This window comes from Dendrobates tinctorius, unplaced genomic scaffold, assembly GCF_039654945.1.
Source record: "Dendrobates tinctorius isolate UK_male_01 unplaced genomic scaffold, ASM3965494v1 ptg000036l, whole genome shotgun sequence".
Lineage (NCBI taxonomy): Eukaryota > Metazoa > Chordata > Amphibia > Anura > Dendrobatidae > Dendrobates > Dendrobates tinctorius.
The window spans coordinates 138,732-154,675 of NW_027361704.1; the positions used below are offsets into that span (position 1 = coordinate 138,732).

General features: G+C 44.3%; 1 protein-coding gene across 3 annotated transcripts in view; it reads right to left on the minus strand.

Moving 5' to 3' along the window:
* The window catches only part of LOC141087864 (A-type potassium channel modulatory protein KCNIP1-like), a 1,937,055-nt gene that overhangs the window by 86,401 nt on the left and 1,834,710 nt on the right, over window positions 1-15,944 (minus strand). The gene's annotated exons all lie outside the window — the stretch shown is intronic.

Genomic DNA, 15,944 nt, shown 5'->3' on the forward strand with positions numbered 1-15,944 from the left:
CTGGAACCACCGGAGCCAGAATTTCCACCCCTGAGCCCATGGAGCTGTCGCTCGCCGTTCTCGAGACGTGTCCGGCACAAGACTCCATTTGCGGTTACCGTTGTCAACATGCTGTTGCTCCAAACAACTGCGCCCCGCAATGGCCAAACTCTGTGCCGCCAGGTAAGACCTTTGTCCCTCATCACCTTTGGCCTAGGGTTCTCGAGTGGGCATACGTTTCCAGCAGGGGTGGTCACTGCGGCTATATGCAGACCACAAAACTCCAGGCTGGGTCTTATTGGTGGCCGCGCAGGGCTCGGATTTAAAAAAATATATTCGGGCCTGTGCCTTTTGTTCACGGGATAGCCTCTCCAAACGGAGAGTGGCAACGTCCGCCGACACACGGCAGCATCCCACTTTAACTTCCGCTCACGTTGTCTCCCATGTGTCCCTTCTCAAACCTGGTGATCTTGCCATCCCTTATGTCTTCCGTGTGTCCCGGGTTTCCTTGTCATCTACCCGGAAATCAGACTTGCATTCGGACGAGTCTGAGGCCTACGCCACTAAAAGGCATAAGTTGGTGGGTTGGAAGTCTCAGGGGGGGGCCCTAGGAGGGGGGGTAATGTTAGGAGTCAGGTTTCTTCGGTCGTTATGCAGGGATCCAGACCCTCACATTCTGCAGTCTCCTGCTCTTTGTCCACTGCAGAGGAGATTGCAGAGGAGATTGCCTTGCAGCAAATCTCTCCTGAGGCTATGTCCTTCTCTCCTCTTACTGAGCATGCTCATGGGACGATCTCCCATTGGAGATCGGGAGTCATGTGCTCAGGTCCTGCTCCAAATCTCATTTGTCCATCTCAGAGATCGGGAGACGTGCGGAAGGTCCCGGCTGCTATAAAAGGCGAGCATGGCTGTTCCGCCATGCGCTAGCATAGACATAATTGCTGCTGAGTGAATGTTTGATGGATGCATGATCTGGTGAATGACGCATTTGAAACCCCTTCCCTTTGATAATACGCTTGTGTGAGGGATAGAGTTACTACCAGTGCCAGCGCGCTATTGCTCCATACTCAGCTGCTAGCATCCGACATTGCGCCTGCGCCATAGCAGTGCCGTTGAGCCGCAGTATTCACGCCACGCTGCAGTAGCAGCCCACTTGAGCGTTTGCGGCTGCGACGCTATATACTCGGACACACACGGTAGGTCTAGAAGGACTTAGTGCCGCCATCTTGGGCTATTCCTGTGACCGCTCAGCGTCGGACTGGAACACCTTGGGCCCACCAGAGAAAATCATTCTTGGGGCCCACTATGTAGCTGCATAGAGTTAAATACCAGACCACCAACTATGCGGTAAAACACGCTAATATCCGGGTATAATATAAGGTTGTACATGTCTTAATTATGTAGCAGGAGTTGGGGTAGCCCCCTCATAGAATATAAAGAAGCCCCCTCACATAGTATAATGCAGCCATCTCATAGAATATAATGCAGCCATATCATAGAATATAATACTGCCCCCCTCATAGGGTATAATACTGCCCCCCTCATAGGGTATAATGCACCCCCTCATAGGGTATAATACTGCCCCCCTCATAGGGTATAATACTGCCCCCCTCATAGGGTATAATGCTGCCCCCCTCATAGGGAATAATGCACCCCCTCATAGGGTATAATGCTGCCCCCTCATAGGGTATAATGCTGCCCCCTCATAGGGTATAATACTGCCCCCCTCATAGGGTATAATACTGCCCCCCTCATAGGGTATAATACTGCCCCCCTCATAGGGTATAATACTGCCCCCCTCATAGGGAATAATGCACCCCCTCATAGGGAATAATGCACCCCCTCATAGGGTATAATGCTGCCCCCCTCATAGGGTATAATACTGCCCCCCTCATAGGGTATAATGCTGCCCTCCTCATAGGGTATAATGCTGCCTCCTCATAGGGTATAATGCTGCCTCCTCATAGGGTATAATGCTGCCTCCTCATAGGGTATAATGCTGCCCCCTCATAGGGAATAATGCACCCCCTCATAGGGAATAATGCACCCCCTCATAGGGTATAATGCTGCCCCCTCATAGGGTATAATGCTATATAGATATATAGATATAGAGTTAGATAGATATAGATAGAAAGATAGATGTAGAAATAGATAGATATAGAGATAGATAGTAGATAATGGATAGAAAGTAGATAATGGATAGATATAGATAGAAAGATTCATAGAGATAGATAGAGATAGATATAAAGATAGATATAGATAATAGAGATATACAGAAATAATAATAATAATAATAATAATAATAATAATAATAATAATAATAATAATATAGACATATATAGATAGATATAGAGATAAATATATATAGATAGATGGCTATAAATAAAAATAGATATAGAGATATATATAGAGATAGATAGATATAGGAGATAATAGATATAGAGATAGATAGATATAGAGATAGATATAGAGACAGATAGATATAGAAAGATAGATATAGAGATAGATATAGAGATAATAGCTAGATATAGAGATATGTATAGAGATAGATAGATATAGAGTTAGAAAGATAGATAGATATAGAGAGAGATATAGAGATAGATAGAGATAGCTAGATAGATAGATGGATAGATAGATATAGATAATAGAGATAATAGATAGATATAATAGATAGATATAGAGATAGATATAGAGATAGATCAATAGATAGATAGATAAAGAGAGAGATAGAGATAGATAGATAGATAATGAGATATAGAGATAGATATAGAGATATAGTGTTAGATAGATAGATAGATATAGAGATAGATAGATATGGATATAGAGATCGATAGATATAGAGATAATAGATACATATAGAGATAATATATAGATAGCTATAGAGAGAGATATAGAGATAGATATAGAGAGAAACAGATATAGATATAGAGATAGATATAGAGATAAATAGGTAGATAGATATAGAGATAATAGATAGATATAGAGATAGATAGATAGATGTAGAGATAGAAAGATAGATATAGAGATAGAGCGATAGATAGAGATAGATATAGATAATAGATAGAGATAGATAGATAGAGAAAGATAGATAGATATAGAGATAGATATAGAGATAGAAAGATAGATATACAGAGAGATAGATATAGAGATATAGATATAGAGAGAGATAGAGTGAAAGAGATAATAGATATAGAGATAGATAGATATAGATATAGAGAGATAGATACAGAGAAAAGATATAGAGATAAATAGATAGAGAAAGATAGATAGAGATAGAGCGATAGATAGATATACAGAGAGATAGATATAGAGATAGATAGAGATATATAGATAGATAGCTATAGAAAGAGATATAGAGATAGATATAGAGAGAAATAGATATAGATATAGAGATAGATATAGAGATAGATAGAGATAGATATATAGATATAGATATAAAGATAGATATAGAGATAGATATAGAGATAGAGTGATAGATAGCGAGAGATATAGAGATAGATAGATACAGAGAAAAGATATAGAGATAGATAAATAGATAGATAGGTATAGAGATAGATAGATATAGATATTAGATAGAGATATATATAGATAAAGATAGATATATAGATGGTAGCTAGACAGATAATAAATATAGAGATAATAGATATAGAGATAGATAGAGTAAGATAGATAGATATAGAGATAGATAGATAGACATAATAGATAGATATAGAGATATATATATATAGAAAGATATAGAGATAGATAGATATAGAGATAGATGTAGAGATAGAAAGATAGATATAAAGATATAGAGATAGATATAGAAAATAGATAGAGATAGATATAGAGATAGATATAGATAATAGATAGAGATAGAAAGATAGATAGATATAAGAGAGATAGAGAGAGAGATATATAGAGAGAGACAGATAGAGAGAGCGAGAGAGATATAAAAAAAAAAAACAAAACACAATACTCACCTCTCCTCCTCGCTCCCATGCTGATCCCGGCTTCAATGTCAGGAGCTGCCCCCTCTGCCAGACACACAGCGGGTGCGCGATGTAGTGACGTCATCGCGCACTGGCTGTGAGTCAGGAGCAGAGGGGACTGAGGGCGGCGCCGGCCCTGATTTACAGCTGTAGTCTGCAGAGCAGCTTACTGGGCTGGGGGTGGGGCCTCTGGGGGGTGGAGACTGTGAAATGATATTCACTGCTTCGCAGTGAATATTCATTTCTCTTTAGCAGCGGGGACAGGGGCTCCTGCCTCCTGACACCCGCTGCTGCTCCGCTGGCAGGGGCCCCCATAGCAGCTGCATGGTGTGCGACACACCACTGGCTGGGGGCCCCTGGAGCAGCGGGGGCCCTAGGCAACTGCTGGCCCTGTATGCCAGCAGGTGCCAGGGCCCACCAGATGCCAGGGCCCACCGGAGAATCCTCCGGTTTTCCGGTGGGCCAGTCCGACGCTGTGACCGCTTACCGTGTGTTATTGCTCTGAGCTCCTGTGACCCTAACAGGCTCAGTAGTTTATGTTTTTGCCATCTCTGTGACTAAACAGCAATTGCTTTGCGCACCAGGGTGAAGGCTAACCCCGTGCGCACCTCCGCCATATTGCTCTGCCACCGTCTAGCAGAGGTTATACCACCTACCACACGGTGGACCCCGAGCAGCGAACGCACTTTATTTATATTTTTATTTAGTGCTGCCTCCATATTCACACTACTACTGATTTCAAACTTGCTCCAATTAGGCCTCCGGCTCCACTCTGTCTCTAGTTTTTCCACTGGCCTCCAACACCGCCAGTTGCTGCTCAGAAGTGCTGTCTGCACAATCAACACTTGTTCCTGTGTTACTGGGGTTCAGTAACGCCAGCTGCTCCCCTGCTGTGTGTACGGCAAAGTCTCCTGCTCCCTCCACATTCAAACTACATCACATATAAAACTTGCTGCAATAAGGCCTCGGCCTGCTCCATGATTGATTCTGGGCTCCAACATCGCCAGTTGTTGCTCGGAAGTGCCGTCTGCAAAGAGAAAAACACATGCTCCAGTGTTAGTGGGGTTCAGTAACGCCAGCTGCTCCCCTGCTGTGTGTACGGCAAAGTCTCCTGCTGCCTCTACATTCAAACTACCTCAGATTTTACACTTGCTCCAAGTAGGCCTCAGCCTACACCATGATTGATCCTGGGCTTCAACACAGCCAGTTGCTGCTCAGAAGTGCCGTCTACACTGAAAAAACACATGCTCCAGTGTTAGTGGGGTTCAGTAATGCCAGCTGCTCCCCTGCTGTTTGTCCAGCAATGTCTACTGCTGCCTCCACATTCACACTACTACTGATTTTTAACCGTGCTCCAATTAGGCCTCTGGCTCCACTGTCTCTAGTATTTACCATGTCCTCCAACACCGCCAGTTGTTGCTCAGAAGTGCCGTCTGCACAATCAACGTGGACAGAGCAGGAGACATTGCCAGACACACATCAGGGGATCAACTGACGTAACTGAGCCCCAGTAACACAGGAACAAGTGTTGATTGTGCAGACGGCACTTCTGAGCAGCAACTGGCGGTGTTGGAGGACAGGGTAAATACTAGAGACAGTGGAGCCAGAGGCCTAATTGGAGCACAGTTAAAATCATTAGTAGTCTACAACAGATATAAAACTTTATGAAATTAGCCTTAGCCTACACCCAGATTGACCCTGGGCTCCAACATCGCTAGTTGCTGCTCAGAAGTGTCTTTGGCACGGGTACTCCCTCCTGCCCCACCTGGTTCCAGCACGCCATCTGTTTCCGGGACGTGTCAACGTCACTTTGTCACCAATACGTTATCCTGTCGTGTTGCGGTCGGGTTAGCCGAGTCTATGGTGCCTGCAGTTTAGGTGCTTCCTATGTGGGCTGCGGGTTCTGGTAATAAAGGCTGGTTCCGTAGTGCCAATAGGACAAGCAAACCCTGTAAGGACTGTGGGTTTCAGTAACTGCGGCCGGCTCGCGGCCTTGCAACTTTGTTTTTCATGGGTACCTTCTGCTACCCATCCGGGTTCCAGTACCGTCAGCTGGTTCTCGGCAGTGCCTTTGGCTGAGGTGCCTCCTTCTCGGTATCCGAGTTCCAGCAACGTCTGCTGGTCCTTGGTATTGCTTTCTAGCACAGGTACCTCCTGCTTAGTAACCGTGTTCCAGCACCGTCAGCTGGTCCTCGGTAGTGCCATTGGCACTTGTTCCTTCTGCTGCCCCTCCGGGTTCCAGCACCGTCAGCTGGTCCTCGGCAGAGTCTTTGGCATGGCTACTCCCTCCTGCCCAGCCTGGTTCCAGCACGCCTGCTGTTTACGGGTGGTGTCAACGTCACTTTGCCAAAAATACGTTGTCCTGTCGTGTTGCGGTCCGGTTAGCCGAGTCTATGGTGCCTGCAGTTTAGGTGCTTCCTATGTGGGCTGCGGATTCTGGTAATAAAGGCTGGTTCCGTAGTGCCAATAGGACAAGCACACCCTGTAAGGACTGTGGGTTTTTGTAACTGCGGCCGGCTCGCGGCCTTGCAACTTTGTTTTTCATGGGTACCTTCTGCTACCCATCTGGGTTCCAGTACCGTCAGCTGTTTCTCAGCAGTGCCTTTGGCTGAGGTGCCTCCTTCTTGGTATCTGAGATCCAGCAATGTCTGCTGGTCCTTGTTAGTGCTTTCTAGCACAGGTACCTCCTGCTTAGTAACCATGTTCCAGCACCGTCAGCTGGTCCTCGGTAGTGCCATTGGCTCTTGTTCCTTCTGCTGCCCCTCCGGGTTCCAGCACCATCAGCTGGTCCTCGCTAGTTCCATTTGCTCTTGCAGCTTATGCTACCCATCCGGGTTCCAGCACTGTCAGCTGGTTCCAGGCAGAGCCTTTGGCCTAGATGCCTCCTTCTCGGTATCTGAGTTCCAGCAATGTCTGCTGGTCCTTGGTAGTGCTTTCTAGCACAGGTACCTCCTGCTTAGTAACCGGATTCCAGCACCGTCAGCTGGTCCTCGGTAGTGCCATTGGCTCTTGTTCCTTCTGCTGCCCATCCGGGTTCCAGCACCATCAGCTGGTCCTCGCTAGTTCCATTGGCTCTTGCAGCTTCGGCTACCCATGTGGGTTCCAGCACCATCAGCTGGTTCTCGGCAGTTCCTCAGCCTTCTTGTACCTTCTGCTACATTTCCAAGTTCAAGCTTTTTGAAATGGTTTTTGTTTATTTTCACTCTGGATCTCCCTGACGACAACCCTGAAGACGACGACCCTGAAGACCACCCCGAAGAAGATGACGACCACGAAAACGATGACCCTGAAGACGATGACCTGGAACACCACCCCGAAGAAGACCAAAAAGATGACCCTGAAGAAGATGACCAAGAGGACAAAGAACATGAAGACAACCACCAAGATACAGAGCAACAAGAGACAGAAGACCAAGAAGCTGCAGAACAAAAAGCAGAAGAACATTAAGCATAAGACTAAAAATCAGAGCAAAAGATATTATCTGATTTATAAGCAGAAGAAGACTAAGCAGTGTATGGGGGTGAGTCCGTTCCTCCTCGTGGTGCCCCTGGATAATGCCTGCTGCTGCAGGCCAAACTGAACACGGACAAATCCTGTTGTAAATCTTTTGTGACAGGCAGAACAGAATGTGTAATCTTCAAACTTTTATAGATAACAACTACAGGAATGCCTGTCACAAATAAGAATATGATGATGAAGAAGATGAAGAGGTAGAATATGAAGACGAATAATAGTTGAATAAGAAGAATATGAATAATTTAAAAAAAAAGAATAATAGGAAGAAGGTGAAGAAGATGAATAAGGTGAAGAAGAAGTTGATGAAAAAGATGCTGATGCTGCTGAGGATCATGAAGGAGAAAGTGTGGGAGAAGTAAAAAAGAAGGTGAAGAGCATGGAAGTAGTGAAACATACATATCTGACAAAATATAAAAAAGGATAACATTGTCAATATCTTTGTAACTCCGAACGTCTTTAAAAAAAAAAATTATTCCTGCTATTCCATTTGACTGGGCTAAACCTCCATGCCTTTAACCCCTTCCTGACATGAGACGTACTATCCCGTCCACGGTACCCGGGCCCGTATGACCGGGGACGGGATAGTACGTCTACCGCGATCAGCGGCGCCCACGTGGTGAGCGCCGCTGATCGCGGCCGGGTGTCAGCTGATTATCACAGCTGACACCCGGCACAATGTGTCAGGGGCGGTCACGGACCGCCCCCGACACGTTAACCCCTTGCACACCGCGATCAAACGCGATCGCGGTGTACCGGGAGTTAAAGGGAAGCATCGGCAGGGAGGGGGCTCCCTCCGTGCTTCCCTGAGCCCCCCATGGCAGCGCAATGTGCAGCGCTGCTGCGGGGGGCTCCTTTCCTCCAGGCCCCCGAATCCAAGATGGCGACGGGGGCCTTCGGGGGCCTGGGGAAGCTGGCTTCCTCAGTGCCTGCAAAGCGCAGGCATGAGGAAGCCTTGTGCACTGCCTGTGTCAGATCGCTGATCTGTCACAGTGATCTGTGATGTGACAGATCAGCGATCTGTCACAGGACAGTGATGTCCCACCTGGGACTATGTAATAAAGTAAAAAAAAAATTAAAAAAAAGTGTAAAAATAAATTAAAAAAAATCGCCAAATAAATTAGTAAAAAAAAAAAAAAATATTCCCCAATAAATTCATTTTTTGAAAATAATAAAAAAAAAAACAATAAAAGTACACATATTAGGTATCGTCGCGTCCGTAACGACCTGCCCTATAAAACTGTCCCATTAGTTAACCCCTTTAGCGAACCCCTTAAAAAATAAAAATAAAAAACGAAGCAAAAAATAATGATTTATTATCATACCGCCAAACAAAAAGTGCAATAACGCGCGATCAAAAAGACGCATATAAATATCCATAGTACCGCTGAAAACGTCATCTTGTCCCGCAAAAAACAAGCTGCCACACAGCATCATCAGCAAAAAAATAAAAAAGTTATAACTCGCAGAATAAAGCGATGCAAAAATAATTATTTTTTATATAAAATGGTTTTCATTGCATAAAACCGACAAAAACATAAAAAAAGACCTAAATGAGGTATCGCTGTAACCGTACTGACCCGAAGAATAAAACCGCTTTATCAATTTTACCGCACGCGGAACGGTGTAAACGCACCCCCCCCAAAAGAAATTCATGAAACGCTGGTTTTTGTTCATTCTGCGTCCCAAAAATCGGAATAAAAAGCGATCAAAAAATTTCACGTGCCCGAAAATGGTACCAATAAAAACGTCAACTCGTCCCGCAAAAAATAAGATCTCACATGACTCGGTGGGTCAAAATACGGAAAAATTATAGCTCTCAATATGTGGTGATGCAAAAACTATTTTTACAATAAAAAGCGTCTTTTAGCGTGCGACAGCCGCCAAACATAAAAACCGCCATAAATAGTAAATCAAACCCCCTGTTATCACCCCCTTAGTTAGGGAAAAATAATAAAATAAAAAAAATGTATTTATTTCCATTTTTCCATTAGGGTTAGGGCTAGGGTTAGGGCTAGGGGTGTGTTGGGGTAGGGTTGGGGTAGGGTTAGGGCTAGGGTTAGGGCTAGGGTTAGGGCTAGGGCTAGGGTTAGGGCTAGGGTTAGGGCTAGGGTTAGGGGCGTGTTGGGGTTCGGGTTGGAGTTAGAATTGGGGGTTTCCACTGTTTGGGCACATCAGGGGCTCTCCAAATGCAACATGGCGTCTGATCTCAATTCCAGCCAATTCTGAGTTGAAAAAGTCAAATGGTGCTCCTTCCCTTCCAAGCTCTGCTATGCGCCCAAACAGTGTTTTACCCCCACATGTAGGGTAGCAGCCTACTCAGGACAAATTGCAAAACAATTTTTGGGGTCCAATTTCTCCTGTTACCCTTAGGAAAATAAAAAATTGGGGGCAAAAATATCATTTTTGTGGAAAAAAATGATTTTTTTTATTTTCACATCCGAGTGTTATAAACTTCTGTGAAGCACTTGGGGGTTCAAAGTGCTCACCACACATCTAGATAAGTTCCGTGGGGGGTCTAGTGTCCAAAATGGGGTCACTTGTGGGGAGTTTCAATAGTTTAGGTACATCAGGGGCTCTCCAAACGCACATGACACCCGCAGACCATTCCATCAAAGTCTGCATTCCAAAACGTCACTGCTTCCCTTCCGAGCCCCGACGTGTGTCCATACAGTAGTTTTCTCCCACATATGGGGTGTCAGCGTACTCAGGACAAATTGGACAACAACTTTTGGGGTCCAATTTCTCCTGGTACCCTTGGGAAAATAAAAAAATGGTGACTAAAAGATCATTTTTTGTGGAAAAAATACGAATTTTTTATTTTCACGCCCGGGCGTTGTAAACTTCTGTGAAGCACTGGGGGGGTCAAAGTGCTCACCACACATCTAGATAAGTTCCTTGGGGGGTCAAGTTTACAAAATGGTGTCATTTGTGGGGGGTTTCCACTGTTTAGGTACATTAGGGGCTCTCCAAAGGCAACATGACACCCGCAGACCATTCCATCAAAGTCTGCATTCCAAAACGTCACTACTTCCCTTCCGAGCCCCGACGTGTGCCCATACAGTAGTTTTCTCCCACATATGGGGTGTCAGCGTACTCAGGACAAATTGGACAACAACTTTTGGGGTCCAATTTCTCCTGGTACCCTTGGGAAAATAAAAAAATGGTGACTAAAAGATCATGTTTGTGGAAAAAATACGAATTTTTTATTTTCACGCCCAGGTGTTGTAAACTTCTGTGAAGCACTGGGGGGGTCAAAGTGCTCACCACACATCTAGATAAGTTCCTTGGGGGGTCTAGTTTACAAAATGGTGTCATTTGTGGGGGGTTTCCACTGTTTAGGTACATTAGGGGCTCTCCAAAGGCAACATGACACCCGCAGACCATTCCATCAAAGTCTGCATTCCAAAACGTCACTACTTCCCTTCCGAGCCCCGACGTGTGCCCATACAGTAGTTTTCTCCCACATATGGGGTGTCAGCGTACTCAGGACAAATTGGACAACAACTTTTGGGGTCCAATTTCTCCTGGTACCCTTGGGAAAATAAAAAAATGGTGACTAAAAGATCATGTTTGTGGAAAAAATACGAATTTTTTATTTTCACGCCCGGGCGTTGTAAACTTCTGTGAAGCACTGGGGGGGTCAAAGTGCTCACCACACATCTAGATAAGTTCCTTGGGGGGTCTAGTTTACAAAATGGTGTCATTTGTGGGGGGTTTCCACTGTTTAGGTACATTAGGGGCTCTCCAAAGGCAACATGACACCCGCAGACCATTCCATCAAAGTCTGCATTCCAAAACGTCACTACTTCCCTTCCGAGCCCCGACGTGTGCCCATACAGTAGTTTTCTCCCACATATGGGGTGTCAGCGTACTCAGGACAAATTGGACAACAACTTTTGGGGTCCAATTTCTCCTGGTACCCTTGGGAAAATAAAAAAATGGTGACTAAAAGATCATGTTTGTGGAAAAAATACGAATTTTTTATTTTCACGCCCGGGCGTTGTAAACTTCTGTGAAGCACTGGGGGGGTCAAAGTGCTCACCACACATCTAGACAAGTTCCTTAGGGGGTCTAGTTTCCAAAATGGTGTCATTTGTGGGGGGGTTCCACTGTTTTGGTACATCAGGAGTTTTCCAAACGCGACATGGTGTCCGATCTCAATTCCAGCCAAAAACGTCAAATGGCGCTGCTTCCCTTCCGAGCTCTGCCATGCGCCCAAATAGTGGTTTACCCCCACATGTGGGGTATCAGCGTACTCAGGACAAATTGCACAATAACTTTTAGGGTCCTGTTACCCTTGGAAAAATAAGAATTGAGGGTGAAAAGATCATTTTTGTGGAAAAAATATGATTTTTTAATTGTATGGCTTTATGTTATAAACTTCTGTGAAGCCCATGGGGGTTCAAAGTTCTCACCACACATCTAGATAAGTTCCTTAGGGGGTCTATTTTCCAAAATGGTGTCATTTGTGGGGGGTTTCCACTGTTTTGGTACATCAGGGGTTATCCAAACGCGACATGGTGTCCGATCTCAATTCCAGCCAAAAACGTCAAATGGCGCTGCTTCCCTTCCGAGCTCTGCCATGCGCCCAAATAGTGGTTTACCCCAACATGTGGGGTATCAGCGTACTCAGGACAAATTGCACAATAACTTTTAGGGTCCTGCTACCCTTGGGAAAATAAAAATTGGGGTGAAAAGATCATTTTTGTAGAAAAAATATGATTTTTTAATTGTACCGCTGTACGTTATAAACTTCTGTAAAGCCCTTGTGGGTTCAAAGTTCTCACCACATATCTAGATAAGTTCCTTGGGGGGTCTAGTTTCCAAAATGGGGTCACTTGTAGAGGGTTTCCACTGTTTAGGTACATCAGGGACTCTCCAAACGTGACATGGCGTCCAATCTGAATTCCAGCCAATTTTGCATTGAAAAAGTCAAACGGCGCTCCTTCCATTCTGAGCTCTGCCATGCGCCGAAACAGTCGTTCCCCCCCACATATCAGGTATCTGCGTACTCAGGACAAATTGCACAATAACTTTTGCAGTTCAATTTCTCCTGTTACCCTTGGTAAAATAAAAAAAATTGAACCTGAAGTATTTTTTTTATGAAAAAAAGTTAGATGTTCATTTTTTTTTAAATATTCAAAAAAATTCCTGTGACGCACCTAAAGGGTTAATAAACTTCTTGAATGTGGTTTTGAGCACCTTAAGGGGTGCAGTTTTTAGAATGGTGTCACTTTTGGGTATTTTCTATCATATAGACCCCTCAAAGTGGCTTCAAATGTGATGTGGTCCTAAAAATAAAATGGTGTTGTAAAAATGAGAAATCGCTGGTCAACTTTTAACCCTTATAGCTTCCTAACAAAAAAAAATTTTGGTTCCAAAATTGTGCTGATGTAAAGTAAACATGTGGGAAATGTTAGTTATCAAGTTTTTTGTGTGCCGTATCTCTGTGATTTAAGGGCATAAAAATTCAAAGTTGGAAAATTGCGAAATTTTCAAAATTTTCGCCAAATTTCCGTTTTTCTCACAAATAAACGCAAGTTATTTGAATGAAATTTTACCACTACCATGAAGTACAATATGTCACGAGAAAACAATGTCAGAATCACCGGGATCCATGGAAGCGTTCGAGAGTTATGACCTCATAAAGGTACAGTGGTCAGAATTGTAAAAATTGGCCCGGTCATGAACGTGCAAACCACCCTTGGGGGTGAAGGGGTTAATGTCTCCTCCACCTCCCCCAATACATTCTACGTTATGCTTAGTTGCTTTTCTTCATGTAGAATTAACCTACAAGGAAAGAAAGGTGTTTTTTTAATTCCGATATTTCTGTCCCATTGACTTGCATTGGTTTCCGGTATCGGAATCGGCGATACCCGATACTTTTTTGGTATCGGTCCGATCCAATCCGATCTGATATTTCACGACACCGGATGGTATCGCTCAACACTAGTGAGGAGCGTACACCGCTGTACAGTGTGTATATGTAAAATTGTCAAGCTCCGTGTATTTGTATACGGACTGACACACGCTGTCTCTGTCTAGTTTTGACCGTTATCTAACAGCAGATATACGAAACTGTTTGAAAAACGGACACGACTCTAAGGTGTAGGTCTGGAAAAACGGTCAAACTCCTCGGTTTTTTCTTCCAGATTCACACCCAGATTGCTTCTATTTGTCCGTGATACCAGCCGGTACACGATAGTGTGTGAGGAGCGTACACCGCTAGACTGTGTCTGTATGGAAAATTGTCAAGCTCCGTGTATTAGTATACGGACTGACACACGCTGTCTCTGTCTAGTTTTGACCATGATCAAACAGCTGATATATGAAACTGTTTGAAAAAAGGACACGACTCTAAGGTGTAGGACTGGAAAAACGGACAAACTCCTCGGCTTTTTCTTCCAGATTCACACCCAGATAGCTTCTATTTGTCCATGATACCAGCCGGTACACGGTAGTGTGTGAGGAGCATACACCACTAGATGGTGTGTGAAAAAATGAACTCTCAGTAACTCACCAGGACAAAATAATAAAATTTGGAGCGCTTTGAAAAAATCAGTTTGAACAGTAGTGTGCACACAGCAATGCAGCTAGCAAGTAGCCTTAAAAGGCAGCCTAATCACCACCAGTGCTGCTGCACACAACAAAAATCCTCCCCTTTCACTGCACACTAACTGTACAGGGAAAAGCGCTATCAGCAGAAGCAGTTTCTTTTTCTTCTTCCCTGCCTAACGCACTTCCTGTCCAGAATCGCAGCTGCACCTCTCCCTATTGTAAGATCGGCAGAAGTAAGATGGTGGTCGGCGTTCACAGCCTTTTATACCCACTGTGACGCCACACAAAGCCAGCCAATCACTTCAATGCCCTTCTCTAAGATGGTGCTGGTCGCTGCGCATGTCATCTTGTTGCCCACAGTGTGCGTCCTCCATCATTGGGTGAGAAAAGGCACTGAAAGCATAATTTGAAACGCGACTTTGGCGCGCTGATCGGCGACCTCATGGCCGACCTCACGCTAGGGTCGGGTTTTGATCGGCGAAACCCGACTTTGGCGAAAGTCGGCGATTTTTGAATCTGACCGACCTGTTTCGCTCAACTCTACTTGTCAGGTTTCATCCTTGAAACTGCGCACGTACACACTAAGAGGCTATAAGGGCCCAGTGTGAGGGACACAGGACTACCACGCCACAACACATGTGACATTCCTAATTTCTTTATTATTGGCCTGCCCTGTCACCTATAATATCTCATTCCCCTCTGGGCACTGCAGCTGTACCGCAATATTGGGGCTAGTGATTTTTAAATGATAATCTGGCCTTCTGATTTGCCACTGAAACACAGTTTTATCACAAATGATTTGGAGTTGCTAATTGAGTTTCCAGGCTGCACCCCAATGTTAGGCCTAACAACTTTGTGGAAATCTGGCCTTCTGATTTGCCACTGAAGGAAAGTTTTATCACAAACGATGTTTATAATAGCTAATTGGGCTAATGGCTGCTCCCTAATATTAGGGCTAGGAAATATTAAATGATAATCTGGACTTCTGGTTTGCCTCTAAAAAACAGTTTAATCACAATAGATTTGGATTATTTATTTGGCCCTCCAGGCTGCACCCCAATATTAGGCCTAATGATTATTAAGTGTTAATCTGGTCTTCTGATCATTAAATGACACACAGTTTTATCACAAACGATTTGGAGAAGCTATTTGAGCCTCATGGCTGAACTCCAATATTAAGCCTAATAATTTTAAGTGGAAATCTGGCCTTCTGATTGATACTGAAACATAGTTTTATCCCAAACATTTTGGATTAACCAACTGGCTCTCTAGGCTGCACCCCAATATTAGGCCTAGCAACTTGTTTTTTAAATCTGGCCTTTTGATTTGCACGTGAATTAAAGTTTTATTACAAATGATTTAGAGTAGCTAATTGGGACCCCAATATTAGGCCCAATGATTCTTAAGTGAAAATCTGGCCTTCTTATTTGTCTCTGAAACACAATCTCCTTGGCATCACGCTCCTGCGCAGGTATACTTCTCTGACCTGATGATGACACAGCAAAGTATAGCAGTGCACAGGTGCTGGGAAAGGTCAAAGAGCCCTGCATGTACACTGCAGTACTTTACTCTGCCGTTGACCAAGACCTGCGATACCCCTCGGACCACAATGACCACAGGTGAGTATAATAAAAGTTATTTTTCTTCTCTTGTAGGCCAGGGTGAGGGCAGATATACAGCATTAAAGAATGCTATATAAGCCCTGAAAGGTGGTGGGCATAACTCATATCTGCCAAAAGTGGTGACAGGCTCCCTTTAAGGGCAAAAGAAATGGAGAAAAAAAAAAACAGCGCTCCTCTCTAATTACCTCTACCCCCTCCCCTAATCAAACACATCTCCCTATCTCCCCGCTCATCATACAGCACCACTATCACAGCTAAAATAATAACAAAATCATTAGTAAAAACGCAATGATTTAAT